Genomic DNA, 19,754 nt, shown 5'->3' with positions numbered 1-19,754 from the left:
AGGTTTATACACTGGATAACCCTCAAATGAGAAGTACATCACTCGTGATGAACGTCAATACTTCTCATAAAGACAATTGGAGAGATTCCTCAAAACATGAGTGCTCCACTCATCTTATGAAAGGAATGTCCGACTTTGGTTCCGTCAAACGCCGCGCCGTAAAAGGAGGTTATAAAGACGGATACTGGGAAGGACAGGATAGACATGAAGTTAAGTGGGAGCGCAAGAATGGATTGTGTCAACCTAATCACATTAGGTACAAAGTGTCTCAAGGCCACTTGATGAGTAGCAACTGAAAATGCGTGGCTACGCTCAAATGGATTAGGAGTTAATCGTTTGTATTTCACAATTGTACTCAGATATCAAGAAAGTCTGAATGATGCGACGTATCAGATGGGATACTAAATTGACACGGGAATCGAGGCATTGCACTTGTTCTAAGTCCAAGTGGGAGTCTGAAGGAGTTGAAGGAGATGTCCTTCGACCAAGATGGCAATGCGAGCAATATGTCGGCTAGGACAATTGATGAAGAAGATCATCAAGTCCGATTGATTTAGGGGTCGTAGCGTTTAGCTAGAAACCAACTACGATCGTCGAATTACGAAGTAATTCGCGGCTAACTTCGATCGGATCCTACATCGGGTTACACATAAGAATGGGTATTTAATCGGATGATATGACTAGTGGGAGTGTGATATAACATAGGGAATGTCCCATAAACATATCTCACAGGCCTAAATAGAATTTGGGCAAAAGATAGCAAAAAGGCCCGAAATAAGGGTTTTGGGCCTAGGCCGATTCGGGTACTTTTAGGGCTCGGATTGGGCTGATTTTTGGACGGACGTTTCCTTATGTTATGAACACTAATATGCCAATTTTGGCTGGGTTTGGACGTCATCTCCTTAGGGAATTGAGAAAATATCAACTAGTTGTTATTTTCGACTATTTCCCTAAATCTTATTCTAAAGGGTGTTTTAGGAAACCTAAAAGGAGGTGGATTCTTATTAGGGTTCTATATAAACGCTCTTAGGGCAGAAAATAAGGTATGGAATTTCTCTCTAAGCTTTCTTACTCTACCACATCAAGTAGAGAGGAGAAAGTGAGCTAATTCCCAAGCTATCTTCTAGTCAAGCAAGAAGAAGGTCTTCTTATTATCAAACCACCATTGGAGTGCTAGCGAGCTTTCAAGCAGGGTGATTAAATACACTATTCGGTGTCCCAAGTAGAGGAACTTTGTTTGAAGCTCTTGGTCTTCTTTAATCAATTCAACTAGTTCGAGGGAAAAGCGATTAAGGTAATCTACTATCTCCATTAGTTTAATTATTAGTTTTGCATGATGATCTTGGGGATACTAGTGTTAGACATTAGATGTCGTTATCCGCTATAAACACTAGTATAAGAGTTTTATTCCCTACAGTCAATAATAGATAGACCTACTTATTTACACAAATGCCACAAGGATAGATCCGGATTTTTTACAAAATTTCCCCTTTGGTGTCTAAACCAAATTACCCCTTTGGGTACAAAAACTAAACATACGAACGAAAAAGTCAATGACTTTTTAAAATAACTAAACATATTATGTTTATTATATGTAACTGTTACTTATGTGTGGAAACTAACACATGGACTTCAACATGAACCTAGAATTACTCTAGGGTCACAAAACTAAATACACTAATGGTGTAATTGATGTTGGTTTTATTTCATGCTTTACTCATTTCTCTCTTGAAATTAATCGAGAGAGAGCTTCACCCACTTGCCACTAGTCAAGAATATCTTGTCTTCCAACTAGCACATGGGTGGGATCTTTGAACCTCCATGATTTCTCCCACTCGAATAAGGATCCCATCCTTGAGATTCTTCAATGGACTCATAGACCCTAAACTCTAATTACAAAACTCAATGATACGCAGATCGTATAAACTTAAAGTTAAAATTATTGCAAATTGCACCAATCCATGCTTAAAACAAGAATGAAAAGAAACAACTTTCTATGGCCATCCTAGTTCCGGTATTCACATCACATGCATCCATATAATATTCAAGACTAATAATTATATATACATGATAATCCGGGAGATACTGTTGTCGACATCTATATGTCACATTACAGGCCTTAAGTCTATATTCAAAGAATTCGACTAATGGTGTGTTCCGGTTTTATCTTTTATGATTTCAGAAATCAAGTTTAAGAAAAAATTCGTTCCGGGTCCATTTTGAAAAAATTGGTTTGACTCTTAATGATTTCCAAAATTAATTTTAAGAAAAACCCGTTTCGGCCCTTCGGGTGACCCGAGACAATTTCGGTAAAATTTGGGTGGAATCGGGAGAAAATTTTGACTTTCGTCGAAAAACTCCCACTCGGTTCAAGACCTGTAAAACTTCGTCCCATGGACCTAGGTCAAGTTCGGAATGGCCCAGGGCAATCCATGGTCAAGGCCCAACAAGGTGGTTCGGGCCAAGATAAGCATTGGTGGTGCATAGGTCAGCCAAGTGTGGTTTGACCCAAGACTGAGAGCATGGGCCGTGTCTGGCACGGTCTGGTCGAGACCAGACGCATCTTGGTATAGGCCAGACGTATCCTGGTCTCCGCCTAGGCATAGGACGCGTCCTGGCCCAAGGCTAGGATGCTAGCCTAGGACCCAGACGCGTCTGGCCTAAGACCGAGCCTTTGGGATGTCTCAGACTAAGTCCGAGATTCCGTAGGTCGTTCCAGACGCATCCTAGATGCGTCAGGCCCTTAGCCGAAGCCCCTAGCCATTTCAGTCCTAGACCGAGATGCCTAGGGCACTCTAGACGCGTCTAGGAAGCTTCTATGCATCTGGGACTTAACCGAGATGCACTCAGGTTGGAGGCGTCTTAGACGCGTCCTGAACCCGAGACGCTCTCGAGTGCTTTGGGGCGCGTCCTGGACGTGCCCTTAGCGAACGTTGCCGTCTTGGACTCCCAGTCGGAGACACGTGTGGCCAGGATGCATCCCATGCATCCGCCTAGACTTTTTAGAAACTTCCAAGTTTCTTTTTTCTTTTACTTCCAAAGCTGATGCCCCCATTAGTTTAGTAACTTCTAAAACCCCAAATCATGATTTCAAAAAATTTCTAAAAATCAATGAAATCAACTCTTTTGGAAACACTTTTCAATACCGAAATCAATCAAAATCGAATCTTTTGAAAGTCTTTTCAATCATCAACTTTGAAAATCAATTTGAGAACTTTTAAATCACATTCAAAATCATTCAAATTGAAGCCTAAAACACTTTTAGACATAACTATCTATCTAATCAATCATGGATTAGTCCAAAACCTAGCAAAAATTAGCTATGTGCAAGAGGCTCTGACGCCACTGTTGGGTTATGGTGACTTCTAGTGTTCTAAACAGAATCCCTGACATCTAATGTCTAGCACTAGTATTCCCAGGATCACATGCATAAGCTAATAATTAACTAAGAGTTAGAGATTACCTTAATCGCTAAATTTCCCTTCCAACCTTTCAAATCGAATGTGAAGAGCAAGAGCTCCAAATGTTGCTCCTCTATTCAAGACACTTTAATGATCAACTTGATCTCCCACCTTGGTACTAGCTAGAACACCGATGGTGGTTTGATTAGAAGAACACTTCTTCTTTAAGACTAGTTTGATAGTGATGATGCATAAAATGTCCACACATTAACTAACGTTTGAAGAGTCAAATATCAGACCAGAAGTCTCTCGGAACAGCTCGACTTAAGGCTGCAGGACAGCTAAAATCTCAGATGGTCCACCACACATTCCCCTAACTGGGAGGTCGACCAGAAGAAACCAGCTCTGCACCAAATGCCCTCGGCATGGACAGATCAACCCTGTGATCTCTAAAGGAATAAGGGGGGTCTCCACAGGTGCGGCCCATATCTTACGCCCAGAACTGGGAAGATATCATCACTGCGCAACCTAATGATTTAATCCCGGACTTCCCAGAGAGATCTCAGTCGGTTACTCATCTTGAAGTGTTTAAGCCCGGTTGGACTCCACGTACCTAAAAGAGGAAACTTCCCTTTTAGAGTCTATCACTTCGGCAAGATATCAACGAAGTATCCTTGAACTTAAGAACTTTCACTTATCCGAGATCTGGGATAGACTCGAAGAGAAATCCTAGATACGCAAAAGAGGTAACTTCTATTACGGCTTGACGGCCACCGCCTCACCACCGCCACTAAGGACAGTCGACCTACCTTCGCCTATAAAAGCTCCCCCACATCGTCCTTCAAAGGACACGACCTCTAGAGGGAAAAGCAGACTCTTTCTCTAAGACACGATCTCTGGAGAAGAAACACACCATCTCTCCTAAACATAAGATCCCTTCATACCTGAAGGATCACCCCCAAAAACAGAGTTCTCATAACTCGCCCCCCCAAAAGGATCAATCAATATTCATTCTTTTACTGCAAAGAGCACCCTGACTGTCTTGAGCGTCGAAGCGGTTTTCGAACCCTTTGCAGCTTTTCCCCCCTCTGGAACAGAAGAACAGGAGCAAGAAATCAGGAGCTGGAGCAAGGAGTCAGGAGCAATGAGTAAGGAGCAAGGAGTCAGGAGCAAGGAGTTAGGGGCTGGAGCAAGAAGCAAGGAGTAGAGAAGCAGAGCAGAGAAGCAGAGCAAAGGAGCGAAGTAGAGTAGAGAAGCAGAGCTGAACAGAGGAATCTCACCTCTCTAACCAGAATATACCATCATAACAGAGGTTGTCATGCATCAACGCCCTTTTTCCTGCTGATTTAACCTGGAGCCAATTTTCGACATCAGCAAATGTGGCGCCAGAAGGATGGGATCTCTCCAGCAAATCCTCACATTCGGTAACTCGAATCGTACTCAATACTTTTTCAGAACTAGCTACTTCCCTGAGCTCTTCAGGCAAACATGTCTTCAGACGAGCACACTCCACGTGGAACATCCCATAGATCCCGAAGCGCAGATGAGCGGCTGAACTTGAACAACTCAAGACTGTATACCTCCGAAGGGACGAGGACGCAAAACGATTGGAGGAAAGCCTCCGCAAGGCTGAGATAGCCAGGAGGGCCGCAACACCTAATGAAAGGAAAGAAGTGCTCAAGACGTTCGCGAGAAGGCTCTTCTCGCCTGGCGACACCTATGCACCCCGAAACCTTAACTCTGCAACCAGGCGACCAGATGCGTTTGGAGAGTATCTCTAGGGAACAAGGTGTGCAAAACCCAGACGAACCTTATACCCCCAAGAATGCTGGGATAGGCGAGGGGTGTGTGGACGACCCCACCCTCTGTGAGTTGCTCATACACCAAGTAGCGGAATTAACAAGAGAAAAAAAAGGACAAACTCTCGGGATGGATGGTAATTCGGCAGCCACCTCTCTGCCGGGAAATACTAGAATCCGAGAAACAGGCAAACTTCAAGTGCCCCACGCTGGAACACTATCACGGCGTGGAAGACCCGAGAGTATTTATCAACAACTATGTTGTGAGGATGAATTTATGTACGACCAACCGAAATATATGGTGTGTGGTATTCGCCACCATCCTAAAAAAGCCAGCTCAGGCATGGTATCAAGCGCTAGCCCCGGGGTCGATAAAGTCTTTTGACCAGCTTGCCCAAGCATTCTGCGAAGCTTTCCGAGGAAGCACCTGTATCAAGAGAGGGACCGAAGAGCTGTTCAACGTGGTACAAGGAAAAAGCGGAACGCTAGCGAGCTACTGGCAGAGATTTCGCAACCTTATGGTTCAGGTTCCCGACCTGGAATCAAACGTCGCTTTTGTCGCCTTGCAGAGAGGTCTCAGACAGGATGACGTAATCAAAGATATCTCGAGGAGAAAGTCGGGCGGCCTCGCAGATCTGATAGAAAGGTTGCAACAATTTATCAGAGCAGAGGAGAATTATTCGCGGATGAAGGAGGTGGCCAATATTCCTTACGAAATTGAACGCCCCCGAAAAAGAGAAAGGGAAGAAGTCAGGCTACCCAGGGAACGAGAGCGGGGCAGGAGGCCCAGGGCTGACTTCGCAACGTACACCCCCTAATGAAAGGAAGGGAGGAAATCTTGCAGGTACTGATAGCGAAAGGAAAGGCTGAACTGCCCAAACCCAATGACAACCGAGCAGAGTTCGGATCCAAAGATATGACTGCGTGGTGTGCCTTTAACAGAGGCTACGGCCACAAGACCGACGACTGTCGACATCTCAAGAATTTGATTGAGGAGATGGTAAGAAAAGGAGAACTGGATAAATACATCCATAAAGAACAACGACCCTACGAATACCGAAACAAAAAGCTAGTAAACAGGGCAGGAATCGGATCAGGATCTGAAATCAACGGGCAGGGCCCCATTTCTAGAAAAGCAAACAAAGGCCCAGAGGGGCCCACCGGAGTAATGGGGAATATCAATACCATAGCAGGAGGACCTACCCTCAGAGGAGCAACCAAAGGCGAGCAACACAGATACCATAGCCAGTCTTCCTAATCAGGCCTGCCGTGGAAACTCCACCCATTGTCTTTACAGACGACGACTTGGTCGGGGTAATAACTCCACACGCAGATCCGCTAGTAATAACAGCTGTGGTTGCCAATTGGAGGATAGGACGCATTCTAGTCGATACAGGAAGCTCCACGGAGGTCATGAGTCGAACGTGCTTCTAGAAACTCGGGATAAGCGAACGCCATCTCAAATCTTATAAATCTTGTTTGACAGGATTCGGAGACAATCAGGTCGAAACAGACGGAACAGCAACCTTGCCAGTACTGATCGGCGAAGGAGAATCAGCAAAGGCGATAATGCTAGACTTCGCAATCGTCGATAAGATGTACGCTTATAACATCATATTGGGCAGAAACTTCATGAGGGAGTCAGGAGCAATAGTTTCCATGAACCACCTTATGATGAAGTTCCCAATTCCGGGAACAAATATCATCGGAACGGTCAGGGGAGACCAGAAAATAGCCCGGGAATGTTATCTCATCTCCGCGAGCAAGAAGTAGTGAATCCAGCCACCGTTAGAGAAGACAAAGTGTTCTACGATGACCGGACGGCAGATATGCAGAACTGAAAAACTAAGGTCATCACTACCCCTACTATCTTTCCTTTTTGAATAAAGCCATTCGGCAAAAGAAGTAGTGTTACTAGCTACATATTTTACCTTACAAAACAAAACTTTTTTAGCACAAAATGCTATAACAGGAGGAGTCCTAGTTAAACTCATCTCGCTCTGAATCGAGCAGGTAGCCTTGACAGCGAAAGCCACGACCAGGGGACCTAAAGGCAGCCTTGGTAGGTGAGAGCAACGACCAAGGGCCCTAATTTAAACAGCCTTGCTAAGCGAAAGCCACGATCAGGGACAGGATAGCCTCCGTAGCTACAGCGACAACCGAGGGCCCTAAGGAGCAGTCCTAGTTAAACTGAACTTTGCTCGAGTAAAAACCGACCCCTTACCAAGGTCCTAAGGAGAAGTCCTAGTTACACTGATCGGCTCAAGCCGGCAAAGGAGGTAGCTCCGGTAGCTACGGCTGCGACCCGAGGCCTCACAAGGAGGAATTCTAGTTAAACTCAACCCTTTACTCTAGTGAAACGTGGTCCATGTGGATCCCCAAGGAGAAGACCTAGATAAAACTACCTCCCCGAGGAAGGTGACCGGGGGTATAAGGAAAAGTCCTTGCGAAACTATTCATTCTTAAAATGAGGAAGACGACCCTGGTAGCCAAAGCAACGACTAGGGGCATGGGAGGAGTCCCGAGAAAAACTAGTCGTACTCACGCCGACGTAACCACCTCTGGTAGCCCAAGCTACGACCAGATATCTAAGGAGAAGTCCTAGTTAAACTAGCCAAGCTCAAGCTGGTGAAACTAGCTCTGGTAGCGAAAGCCACGACCAGAGGCCTAAGGAGAAGTTCTAGTTAAACTAGTCGAGCTCAAGTGGACGAAACCAGCTCTGGTAGCGACAGCCACGACCAGAGGTCTAATGAGAAGTCCTAGTTAAACTAGCCAAGCACAAGCCGGCGAAACAAACTCTGGTAGCGAAAGCCACGACCAGAGGCCTAAGGAGAAGTCCTAGTTAAACTTGCCAAGCTCAAGCTGGCGAAACCAGCTCTGGTAGCGAAAGCCATGACCAGAAGCCTAAGGAGAAGTCCTAGTTAAACTAGCCAAGCTCAAGCAGGCGAAACAAGCTCTGGGAGCGAAAGCCATGACCAGAGGCCTAAGGAGAAGTCCTAGTTAAACTATTGAGCTCAAGCCGACGAAACCAACTCAGGTAGCGAAAGCCACGACCAGAGGTCTAAGGAGAAGTCCTAATTAAACTAGCCAACCTCAAGCTGGCGAAACCAGCTCTGAAAGCCACGACCAGAGGCCTAAGAAGAAGTCCTAGTTAAACTAGCCAAGCTCAAGCTGGCGAAACCAGCTCTGGTAGCGAAACCCACGACTAGAGGCCTAAGGAGAAGTCCTAGTTAAACTAGGCGAAACCAGCTCTGGTAGCGAAAGCCACGACCAGAGGACTAAGGAGAAGTCCTAGTTAAACTAGCAAAGCTCAAGTTGGCGAAACAAGCTCTGGTAGTGAAAGCCACAACCAGAAGTCTAAGGAGAAGTCCTAGCGAAACATGCCGAGCTCAAGCTGGTAATATCAGCTCTGGCAGCGAAAGCCACGACCAGAGGTCTAATGAGAAGTCCTAGCGAAACTTGCCGAGCTCAAGCTGGTAATATCAGCTCTGGTAGCGAAAGCCACGATGAGAGGCCCTAGGAGGAATCCTGGAGAAGCTAGTTATGCGACGACAACTCTGGAATAGACAACCAGGGGCAGAGCTAAAAACTCTAACATTATTCAAAACTTTTTACGCAAGGCTAATTCGGGTTCTATTTTGCAGAGGGAAATAGTAAGCTTAGGGCATGTTAGACTAGGTTTGAAATTATTTGAAATTATTTCTTTTGCAGGAGCAATCATTCGGAGCATGCGTAGTAAGCTTAAGCAAATTGCATTAGTAAGTATAGGGCCTTTTAATTACATTAACTTTTTTACATATTTAAGAAAATACGAAAATACAAATTGGCGGCAAGCTCTTATTCGCCAAAAGAAGAATAAGAGGACGAAGTACCGCCATTATCCATCGAAGCCCTAATCATGACGGCCAGAAGGCGACCACCCCCACGGCGACGAACCAGAAGACCCAAACACAGAAAAGAGAGTAGGTTTGAAAGTGCTGGTAGTACCAGTCAAAGAATAAACCAAAGGATAAAGTGGCCTAGAGGAACTGAGAGTAGAAAGGTGATCGTCATCCATAAGATCATGCGGACGAAGGACGTCAATAAAACCCTCGCCAACCACTTCCATGCAGAAGTGCTCAATGGAAAAATCATCATAGTTCAGAACCATGTAGAAGGCAATTCTAACATCACCACCAGGGAGAGTTCCACTAACCATTAAAAGAGGCATGGTGAGATTTAGAAAAGTTATTCTTGCCTTAACATCTATTTATAGGGCAGAAAGGCCGTGATGATAGGGCGTGATCAACGAAAAGTTGCGGCGAGCAGTCATGGGGAACTAACAGACCTAAACGTGGGAAATAAAGATAAGCACAAAAGTAAAGAGGAAAAAGGTAATTCTTTATTAATTCATAAGAAGGAGCTATTACAGAAGAAATTACAGAAAAAGACACCCAAAACCACCACTGGCATTTGGGTTTATTACAGAAGAAATTATCAAAAGCCCAATCGTCGAGGGAAAGGAAAACAGATCAAACATGAGCTACTGCAAAAGAATCTTCATGGAGTTTGAGAGAAGAAAAGCAGAAAGGCTGACAGGAACCACCATTCAGAAGTGCAGTTAAGGACGAAGAAACCCTCTTGCCATAATCACCTTGTCCTGAACACCTAAGCGGGAGGAACTACTGGTGATCCTTACCCTCTTTTGAGCTCAAACATAACGGCGCGTGAAATTATCACGGGCATTATGAAGAAACCCATCCTTTATCACGGTCATTATGAAGAAATATTCATCAAAGCGAAGGCTTGGTACGAACTCAAACAGGGGCCTCATCCCAAACCTTCGGGAAGTAAACAGGAAGAAATAACGAAGCAACAACAGAAGGAAAGAAATCTCAAAATGTTTTTCAAACTTTTTGGTAGTGAAGAAATCTTAAAATGTTTTTCAAACTTTTGGGTATGAATGGCTCAAGGACTGCAGTTAACAAAGAGGTTTTTGCGGGTTTCAAGGAGACGTGCCTCGTTCACCAGTCACGACGATCCACGTGTCCACAAATGCCAGAGCAGGTTGCCGTGTGAAAAGATCCAAAAGATCAGCGCCGGAAGCACGGGATCAGAAAATCAAATCTATGACGTCATAAAATCACGCATGGATAAAAATTAATCACTTACGCAGAAGACGAAACGTGCCTTGGAATAATAAGCCACGTGTCGGAACACAGCCGGATCAGCTCTAGCAGAACTAACACCTAGTCGAAGAAAATCTCCAATTCATGAACATCAATCAGCTCTGGAGTATTGACAGTAAGACATAACTTCACCAAACGGCCACGGTCCAGGTAAGGCCCAAAAAGCTTTACGATACAACTCTGGGACAGGTAATATTTTCGATTTCTTGCTTTCAAAGTAAAACACACGAGTTACTTCTACTCCTTAGTCTCTTTACTTTCAACTAAGGAGTGCCGGGACTCATGATGATGCATAAAATGTCCAGACGTTAACTAACGTCTGAAGAGTCAAAGATCAGACCAGAAGTCTCTCGGAACCGCTCGGCTTAAGGCAGCAGGACAGCTAAAACCCCTGATGGTCCACCACACAATCCCACAACCGGGAGGTCGGCCAAAAGAAACCAGCTCTGCACAAAACGCCCTTGGCATGGACAGATCAGCTCTAGGATCTCTAAAGGAATAAGGGGGGGTCTCCACAGGTTCGACCCATATCTTACGCCCAGAACTGGGAAGATATTAGCGCTGCGCAACCTAATGACTTAATCCCGGACTTTCCAGAAAGATCTTAGTCGGTTACAAATCTTGAAGTGTTAAAGCCCAGTTGGACTCCACGTATCTAAAGGAGGAAACCTCTCCTTTAGAGTCTATCACTTCGGCAAGATATCAACGAAGTATCCTTGGACTTAGGAACTTTCACTTATCAGAGATCCGGGATAGACTCGAAGAGAAACCCTAGATACGTAAAAGAGGTAACTTCTATTACGGCTTGACGGCCACTGCCTCACCACCGCCACTAAGGACAGTCGACCTATTTTCGCTTATAAAAGGCCCCCCACATCGTCCTTCAAAGGACACGACCTCTAGAGGGAAAAACAGACACTTTCTCTAAGACATGATCTCTGGAGAAGAAACACACCATCTCTCCTAACCATAAGATCCCTTCATACCAGAAGGATCACCCCCAAAATAAGAGTTCTCATAACTCTCCCCCCAGAAGGATCAATCAATATTCATTCTTTTACTGCAAAGAGCACCCTGACTGTCTTGAGCGTCGGAGCGGTTTTCGAACCCTTTGCAGGTATTTTTTCCTCGGGAACAGACGAACAGGAGCAAGAAATCAGGAGCTGGAGCAAGGAGTCAGGAGCAAGGAGTTAGGAGCTGGAGCAAGAAGCAAGGAGCAGAGAAGTAGAGCAAAGGAGCGAAGCAGAGTAGAGAAGCAGAGCTGAACAAAGGAATCTCTCCTTTCTAAACAGAATATACCATCATAACGGAGGCTGTCATGCATCAATTTCCTTTTTCATGCTGATTTAACCGGGAGCCAATTTTCGACATCAGCAGATAGCTTGGGACTTTTCTCTCTTTGTTTCTCTACTTGATGTTGTAGAGTAAGTAAGCTTCTTGAAAATTATTCCACACCTTATTGAAGTCCCTAAGTGACATTATATAGAATCCTAGTTAGAGTCCAACCCTAATAAGGTTTCCTAAAAGTCCCTTTTGAATAAGATTAGGGAAATACTCAAAAATAGAAACTAGTTTCTATTTCTTGGTTTCTTATTCTTGGCCGGCCAAAACAAGCCCATCTTGGGCATATTTGGCCGGCCCTTATAGGGCCACAAGGCCAAGCTTTGTCGTGCCATTTTGGGTCCCAAATCACCTCTTTTGGTGCCCGGCTCAAATACCCTTCTTTTGGACCTTTTGTGCTATTTTTGCCTAAACTTCTTTTAGGCATATGAGACATGTTTATGGGACTCTCCCATGATTATATCTGTTAGAAGTGACTCGAATATGGATTGGTATCGTATCCGATTTATGACCCGCGCCGAATTTTGGACCCGTTAGCGGAGCTGATTGCTAAGACAGGGTTGGTATGCGAAGTAGTGCTCTGAGGCAGAGCTGGACTCCGAGACAGGGCTGGAATGCGAAGCTAGGCTTATGTCGGTTATTATTATTAGCGTATTCGTGTATAATGTCGGTTGTAGAGAGAGTCGGTTGTAGAGAGTCGGTGAGGCAGTGGGATTAGGGTTTAATGGCTATATAAACTAAATCCTAAGGAGATATCAGTAGCAAAATCTCACGAATCTCTTGTACAAGCTTGTTTGCTTATCATAGTGGAAATCATTGCGTCATTGTCGTCGTGGAGTAGGTCTCACCTACCGAACCCCGATTGGCACAACAAACTGGTATCAGAGCTTTGGTTTTAAGGTTTCTGTGATGGCGAAATACGAGATAGAGAAGTTCGATGGAAGTAACAATTTTAATCTTTGGAAGAGTAAGATGCGAGCAGTATTAGTTCAACAGGGTCTGCTGAAGACGTTGAATGGGAAGGTTGCACTCGCTGAATCACTTTCAGAAGCAGAGAAGGAAGATCTCGTGGAGAGAACTCATGGTCAGATTCTACTCTGTTTGAGCAATGAGGTCTTGCGGGAAGTAGCGACGGAAACTACAGTCGATGGGCTATGGAGTAAGCTGGAGACAAGGTATCTGACGAAATCTCTAACTAATGTTTGTATCTAAAGAAGACATTATTTAGTTTACAGATGTTAGAAGGGGAATCGTTGAAAGACCATATGGATGAACTCAACCGAGTATTCTTAGATTTGGCAAATATAGATGTCAAGTTCGAAGAAGAAGATAAGGCAGTACTATTGTTTGCATCCCTGCCACCATCATATGAAAGCTTTGTTGATTCTTTTACGTCTAGTAAAACAACTACAACCTTTGAGGTAGGGGTGAGCAAAAACCGAACCAATTAGCCGAACCAAACCAAGTCGAACCGCACCGATCGGTTTTTGGGCCGAACCGATCACCGTTCAACTCGGTTCGGCCGAAAAACCGGTCAAACCTAAATCGGTCTGGTTTGGCTTCGACTTGAGTTTCTAGAAACCGCCCAAACCGAACCGACCGAACCCTAAAGAAAAATGAAATAATATATATGTAAAGTTAGAAAGTATTAAATAACAAAGGAAAAAAATAGAATACCCTTAATCAACTCTTTCATACTACTGTCTGTCCACCTTCCTAGTTGTTGTTGACATTATCAACCATAATCTATTCGACTTGATTGAAAAGTTTTAGAGGTAAGTCTTCACTGATTTTCTATGTACCACTACATATTCTTAGTTAGTAACTTAAAATTATAGATTTTGCATTCTTCATTCTACTTCTTTTTTTTGTTTGTAATGGTGCAAAAGTACGATGAAATTTCAATTTTATTTTCGATATATGCAATGATATGAATAACATTAGTTTTCCATTTTCTTTAAATTGTGCTCGGTTAAACCGATCAACTGAACTCAACCGAACCGAACCAAACCGAGTCGAACCATGTCGGCCGGCCGAATGATCGGCTCGACTTCGGCTGATGATTTAGTCAAACCGCCACTTATTGGTTCGGCTTCGGCTCGAACCAAAACCGAAAAAAACCGACCGTTGCTCACCCCTACTTTGAGGATGTTAAAGCACCATTGAACTCGAAGGAGTTGAGACGGAGGTCAATGGAAGAAAGCAGCTCAGGAGATGGTTTGGTTGTAAGGAAAGGTCGCAGCATGTGGTTTATGGGAAGGGTCGTTCACGGTCTAAATCGAAACCTAAGAAGTACAGATGCTTTAATTGTAAGAAAGAGGGACACTTCAAGAACAATTGTCCTGAGCTTAGGTTAAAGCCAGGTGAGGCAGCAGTCATCGAAGAAGATGATAGTAGTGTCTTGGCAATCATTGAAGAATGTGATGAAGCTATGGTTCTGGCGATCAATGCCTGCTTCGCTGAAGATAGGTGGATTTTGGATACTGGTTGTACATTCCATGTATGTCCTAATAAGGAATGGTTTTCTACATACACAGTCATTAATGGCGGTAAGGTGTTAATGAGAAACGACGCTCCTTGTAAGGTGGTTGGAATTGGTACTATTCAGATCAAGATGCACGATGGTGTTGTGAGGACTATAACAGACATCAGACATGTTCCAGATTTGAAGAGGAATCTAATCTCTTTGGGAACTCTGGATGGTAATGGTTGCAAATATATTGGTGAAGGTGGTGTTCTTCAGATTTCTAAGGAGAGTCTTACAGTTATCAAGGGGTTGAAAAAGAATGGTCTATATGTGTTACAGGGTAACACTGTTACCGGATCTGTAGCGATATCATCATCAGACAAGAAAGTTGAGACTACCAAGCTATGGCATATGTGGTTAGGGCATATGAGTGACAGGGGGATGGCTATACTGAGCAAGTAGGGTTTACAGTGTGGGTAGAAGGTTGGAAAACTAAAATTCTGTGAACATTGTGTCTTCGGGAAGCAATGTCGGTTAAAGTTCAGTACAGCGGTTCATAATACCAAAGGAACTCTGGATTACATCCATTCAGATCTTTGGGGTCCCTCTCGGGTCAGCTCACATAGTGGGGATAGATACATGTTAACCTTGATAGATGATTTTTCCAGGAAAATATGGGTCTACATACTGAAACGCAAAGATGAGGCATTCATCAAGTTCAAGCAGTGGAAGACCTTAATCGAGAAGCAGGCTGGAAAATCGATCAAACGCTTGAGGACTGACAATGGCATGGAATTTTTCGGAAACGAGTTAAATAGGTTCTGTGTAGACGAAGGGATAGTGAGACATCATACGGTCAGAAAGACCCCACAGCAGAATGGGGTGGCGGAACGTATGAACATAACTCTATTGGAACGAGCTCGTTGTATGCTTTCAAATGCAGGGCTGCCGCAGGTGTTCTGGGCTGAAGCAGTGAACATGGCAGCATATCTGGTAAATATTTCACCCTATACATCTATCGAGTGTAAAACTCCTAATGAGGTGTTGTATAGTTATCCTGCTAAGTATGAGAACTTGAGGAACTTTAATGAGGTATTTTCTCCTGTTCATGTTAAACATAGCTCTATTAGAGTGATACTTGCTATGGTTGTTTTGCATGATATAGAATCGGAGCAGCTTGATGTTAAGACTGCGTTCTTACATGGAGAGTTGAAGGAACAAATCTATATGCGTCAGCCAGAGGGGTTTGAGATTCTCGGGAAAGAAGACCAGGTATGTTTGCTGAAGAAGTCTTTGTATGGACTGAAACAGTCTCCTAGGCAGTGGTATAAGCGTTTTGACACGTTAATGGTTAAAAACGGTTATGACAAAAGCAGGTATGATAGTTGTGTGTACCACAGGAAAGTATCGGATGGTTCTTATGTGTATCTACTCATGTATGTGGATGACATGCTGATAGCTTGCAAGGATATGTCAGAAATTCACATGTTAAAGGATCAGTTAAAGGGTGAGTTTGAGATGAAAGACTTGGGTGCCTCAAGGAAGATATTGGGTATTGAGATACGGAGAGACAATCTGTTGGGAAACTGTTCTTGTCTCAGAAAACGTACATCAAAAAGGTGTTGGAACGTTTTGGTATTACTGAAGCAAAACCTGTCAGTACTCCATTGACAGCAAACTTCAAGCTTTCAGGTAAACTGTCACCAACAACTGATGAGGAGACAGAGTACATGTCTCGGGTGCCTTATGAAAATGCAATAGGTAGCATTATGTATGCTATGGTGTGCACAAGGCTTGATATTTCACATGTTGTTAGTGTAGTAAGCAGATACATGGGTAGACTTGGGAGAGGTCATTAGCAGGCTGTGAAATGGATACTACGGTATCTGGAAGGAACTGTGGAGCTTGGTTAGGTTTACGACAGAAGGGCTGACACTTCTGGTTCGGTAGTTGGATTTGTAGATTCGGATTTTTCGGGGGGTCATGATAGGAAGAGGTCGCTGACGGGCTATACGTTCACAATCTGTGCGAGTGCCATTAGTTGGAGAGCAGTGCTGCAGTCAGTGGTAGCGCTGTCTACAACGGAAGAAAAGTACATGGCAGCAACAGAGGCAGTGAAGGAGGCAATATGGCTTAGTGGTTTAGTTCGAGATTTGGGTCTGAAGCAGGAGGTGACAGAGGTCTACTGCTTGACCAAAAACAAAATGTATCACGAGATAACTAAACACATTGATGACAGGTATCACTTTATCAAGGACGTGACTGAACAAGGGAAGATCACGATGAAGAAGGTTTCTACTACAGAGAATTCAGCGGATATGCTGACCAAGGCAGTTACAACTTTCAAGTTTAAGCATTGCTTAGACTTGATTGAGATTTCCAAATGTTAGCCCTACCAGGGTTGTAGTGACAATGGCTCAGAGGCGCTGAGTTATGATGGTGGCAGATCTAAGTCAAGAGGAGCATATTCAAGTCAAGGTGGAGAATTGTTAGAAGTGACTCGAATATGGATTGGTGTCGAACCCGGTTTATGACCCGCCAACCCGTACCTAATTTTGGACCCGTTAGCGGAGCTGATTGCTGAGACAGGGCTGGTATGCGAAGCAGTGCTCCGAGGCAGAGCTGGACTCTGAGACAGAGCTGGAATGTGAAGCTAGGCTTATGTCGATTATTAGTATTAGCGTATCCGTGTATAATGTCAGTTGTAGAGAGAATCGGTTGTAGAGAGTTGGTAAGGAGGGGGGATTAGGGTTTAGTGGCTATATAAACTAAACCCTAAGGAGATATCAGTAGCACAATCTCACGAATCTCTTGTGTAAACTTGTTTGCTTATCATAGTGAAAATCATCGCGCCGTTGTTGTCGTCGTGGAGTAGGTGTCACCAACCGAACCACGTAAATCTCTGTGTTTTGTTCTTTGATTGTTCTTTACAATTTCTATTGCTTCTGCTTAATTACTCGTATTGATCACATTAAACCCTGATTGGCACAACAATATGTCTCATCTCACTAGTCATATCGTCCGATCAAATAGACATTCTTATGTGTAACCCGATGTAGGATCCGGTCGAAGTTAGCCGCGAATTACTTAGTAATTCGACGATCTTAGTTGGTTCATTGCTAAACACTACAACCCCTAAATCGCCCGGACTTGATGATGTTCTTCATCAATTGTCCTATCTGGGAAATTGTTCGCATTACATCTTTGGTCGAAGGACATCTCCTTCATTTGGGTCCAATGTGAACTTCACAGCAGATTAAACTGTGAACTTGGTCTATGTGTTTGAAATCAACTCGAATAACTTTTCACATTCAAAACTTAGCCAAATTGATGTGTAAACACTTTTAGAAATAACTATCTATCTAAACAAGCATAGATTGGTCCATAACTAAGCAAAATTAGTTACGTGCAAGAGGCTCTGACGCCACTGTTGGAGATAAGTACAAGTCAAATTAGTTCGACCATGAGAAAAGTCAAGAGAAAAGTACAGACCGAATAAGTTCGACCAAGAGCAACAAAACTATTAAGAACAGTTAATCGTGGTTCCTTGAGAAAATGAATAAAAGGTAAAGACAGATTAACTATAATTGCCTACCGCACAAAATGAATAAGATTCAAAGGAGAACTCTCAAGAAGTTGAAAGTTACTCAGAATGTAAATATCTAAAAAATTGAGAATATTACAAATTGTTGTTAATGAGCTCTTAATGTCAAAATAGCTTATCTTACAAACTCAGAAGAATAAACTCTTACTGATAAAAGATCTGTGCAGAGACAAAAACCAATCTCTAGATTTTGGCATGAAGCCAAAATATCATGGAATCTAATCTCATCAAGTTTTAGAACTTGATAATTTGTCAATGGAGTAAAACCCATTCGAACAGAAATTAGTTTTCCAAATGAGAGCAATGAGAAGGATGGAAACATTAGGGTTTCCCAAAACTAGACAAAGAGATAAAAGATTCATACCAATAGACTATGAACGAGATCTTTTCAATATAATTTTGTCCATACTAACATGATAAAGTAAAAAATGACCCTCCCTAATAAAATTATAAAAGTAAAAGGTTAACAACATCATAAGTTAGTAAACACGTATGCTTTAGAAATCCTTCGATAGATTGAAGCAGGCAAGAGTTGGGATCTTCGATTCAACGAGGTAATCAACGGATGGTTGAATCCTGAAGAATGAAAAGAATCTTGAACCTCGTGATTTCAAGAAGGTAAGTGAGAGTAACAAGCTTTCTAGGTTCGGTATGAAGAGTTCATACCAGAAATTGAGAACAACATAAAGATGTTGTAAACAGTGAAGAACTGACTCAAAAAGACCACACACAAAAGGATGAAATGCCTTTTGGGCATCAAAGATCTATAAGCATAGATCAAGAGGATGATAGGATTGAAGTTAAGGAACTTGGTACGCTAAGATACTTGAACTCCGAACTTAAAAAATTCTATGAGAGAAATTCGACCCAAAACTCATGACAGAGAGCAAAGCATGACTCAGAGTCTAATAGGCATTGATGAGCAAGCACACATGAGAAAGATATTTATGCACGGAATATAAAATCTGTCATGTAGGACATGATTAGCATTAAGACATCTCGAACACTAAAGAGTAAATGAGACGTCGAGATTCCAATTCAGATTAGATAATCTGAATTGCTACTTATAAGCATCCAAAAAGGTTGTAGGATGAATAGTACAAAAGTTGAACATGTCACACATTGGAAACTTCCAGACATGGAAGGAAAGTAGGCTGCAAAGGTTTTCGAGCCGGGAGCTGTTGCAGACTCTACATAGGAAAGAATAGAATTGAAACTTAAGAAGTTTTAAGACCAGCAAAGAAACTAGAAATTACCAAAGAAATTGAAGTGACCTTCAATTGATAATTAGCAAAGTTTAAATTTGATTACATCAGTCGTCAATTAAACTGTCACCTAAGACAAGGTATAAATGAATTCATACATAAGTCTAAGGCATGAGGTATATCCAGGGAATAACCTTGACTGGTAAATAGAGTGAGTAAAGGAGTTTATGGGAGAGACTCAAATTTACAAACTCTCGTTATCGGAAGTAAATTAGTTATTTCGTCGTCGTCTAAATTTGGTTTAGTATTTAAACGACAGACCATGGATAATAAAAAATTCCAAATAGGTTTGTCAGATACGTGATCTGATGAATGAAACCTATTAAGTGAACTTGGAATATTTCATTATCATTTCCCTGGTCCAGGTCATTGCATGAACAACAATGACTTATATCCCCATGTTTTGGATTGAGGTATCGACCCCACTTACGTGGACCCCCTAGTCTTTCTCCTAAATCCTACGCAGACTTGATTGTATTTGAGTCAGGGCAGACCTTTGCGCGCCTACGACAAGCGTACCAACCCCCCCCCCCCTTCCAATTTTGGGCTTAAGTGGCAAACTTCATTCGGATTCAACCTCCATGTTGACTTGATTCGGGTTGACTCGTTGGGCTTTTTGTCTTCTCTTGACTTATTGACCCCAATCAACTGATAATCATTTTTTGAATCATCACAACCACTTTAGACTTATCAAATAGAAAGATTTATC

The sequence above is a fragment of the Eschscholzia californica genome, unplaced genomic scaffold (assembly GCF_041429995.1).
Source record: "Eschscholzia californica isolate CP2 unplaced genomic scaffold, dmEscCali1.0.p SCAF_2, whole genome shotgun sequence".
Lineage (NCBI taxonomy): Eukaryota > Viridiplantae > Streptophyta > Magnoliopsida > Ranunculales > Papaveraceae > Eschscholzia > Eschscholzia californica.
Note: the sequence above shows the minus strand (reverse complement) of the source record.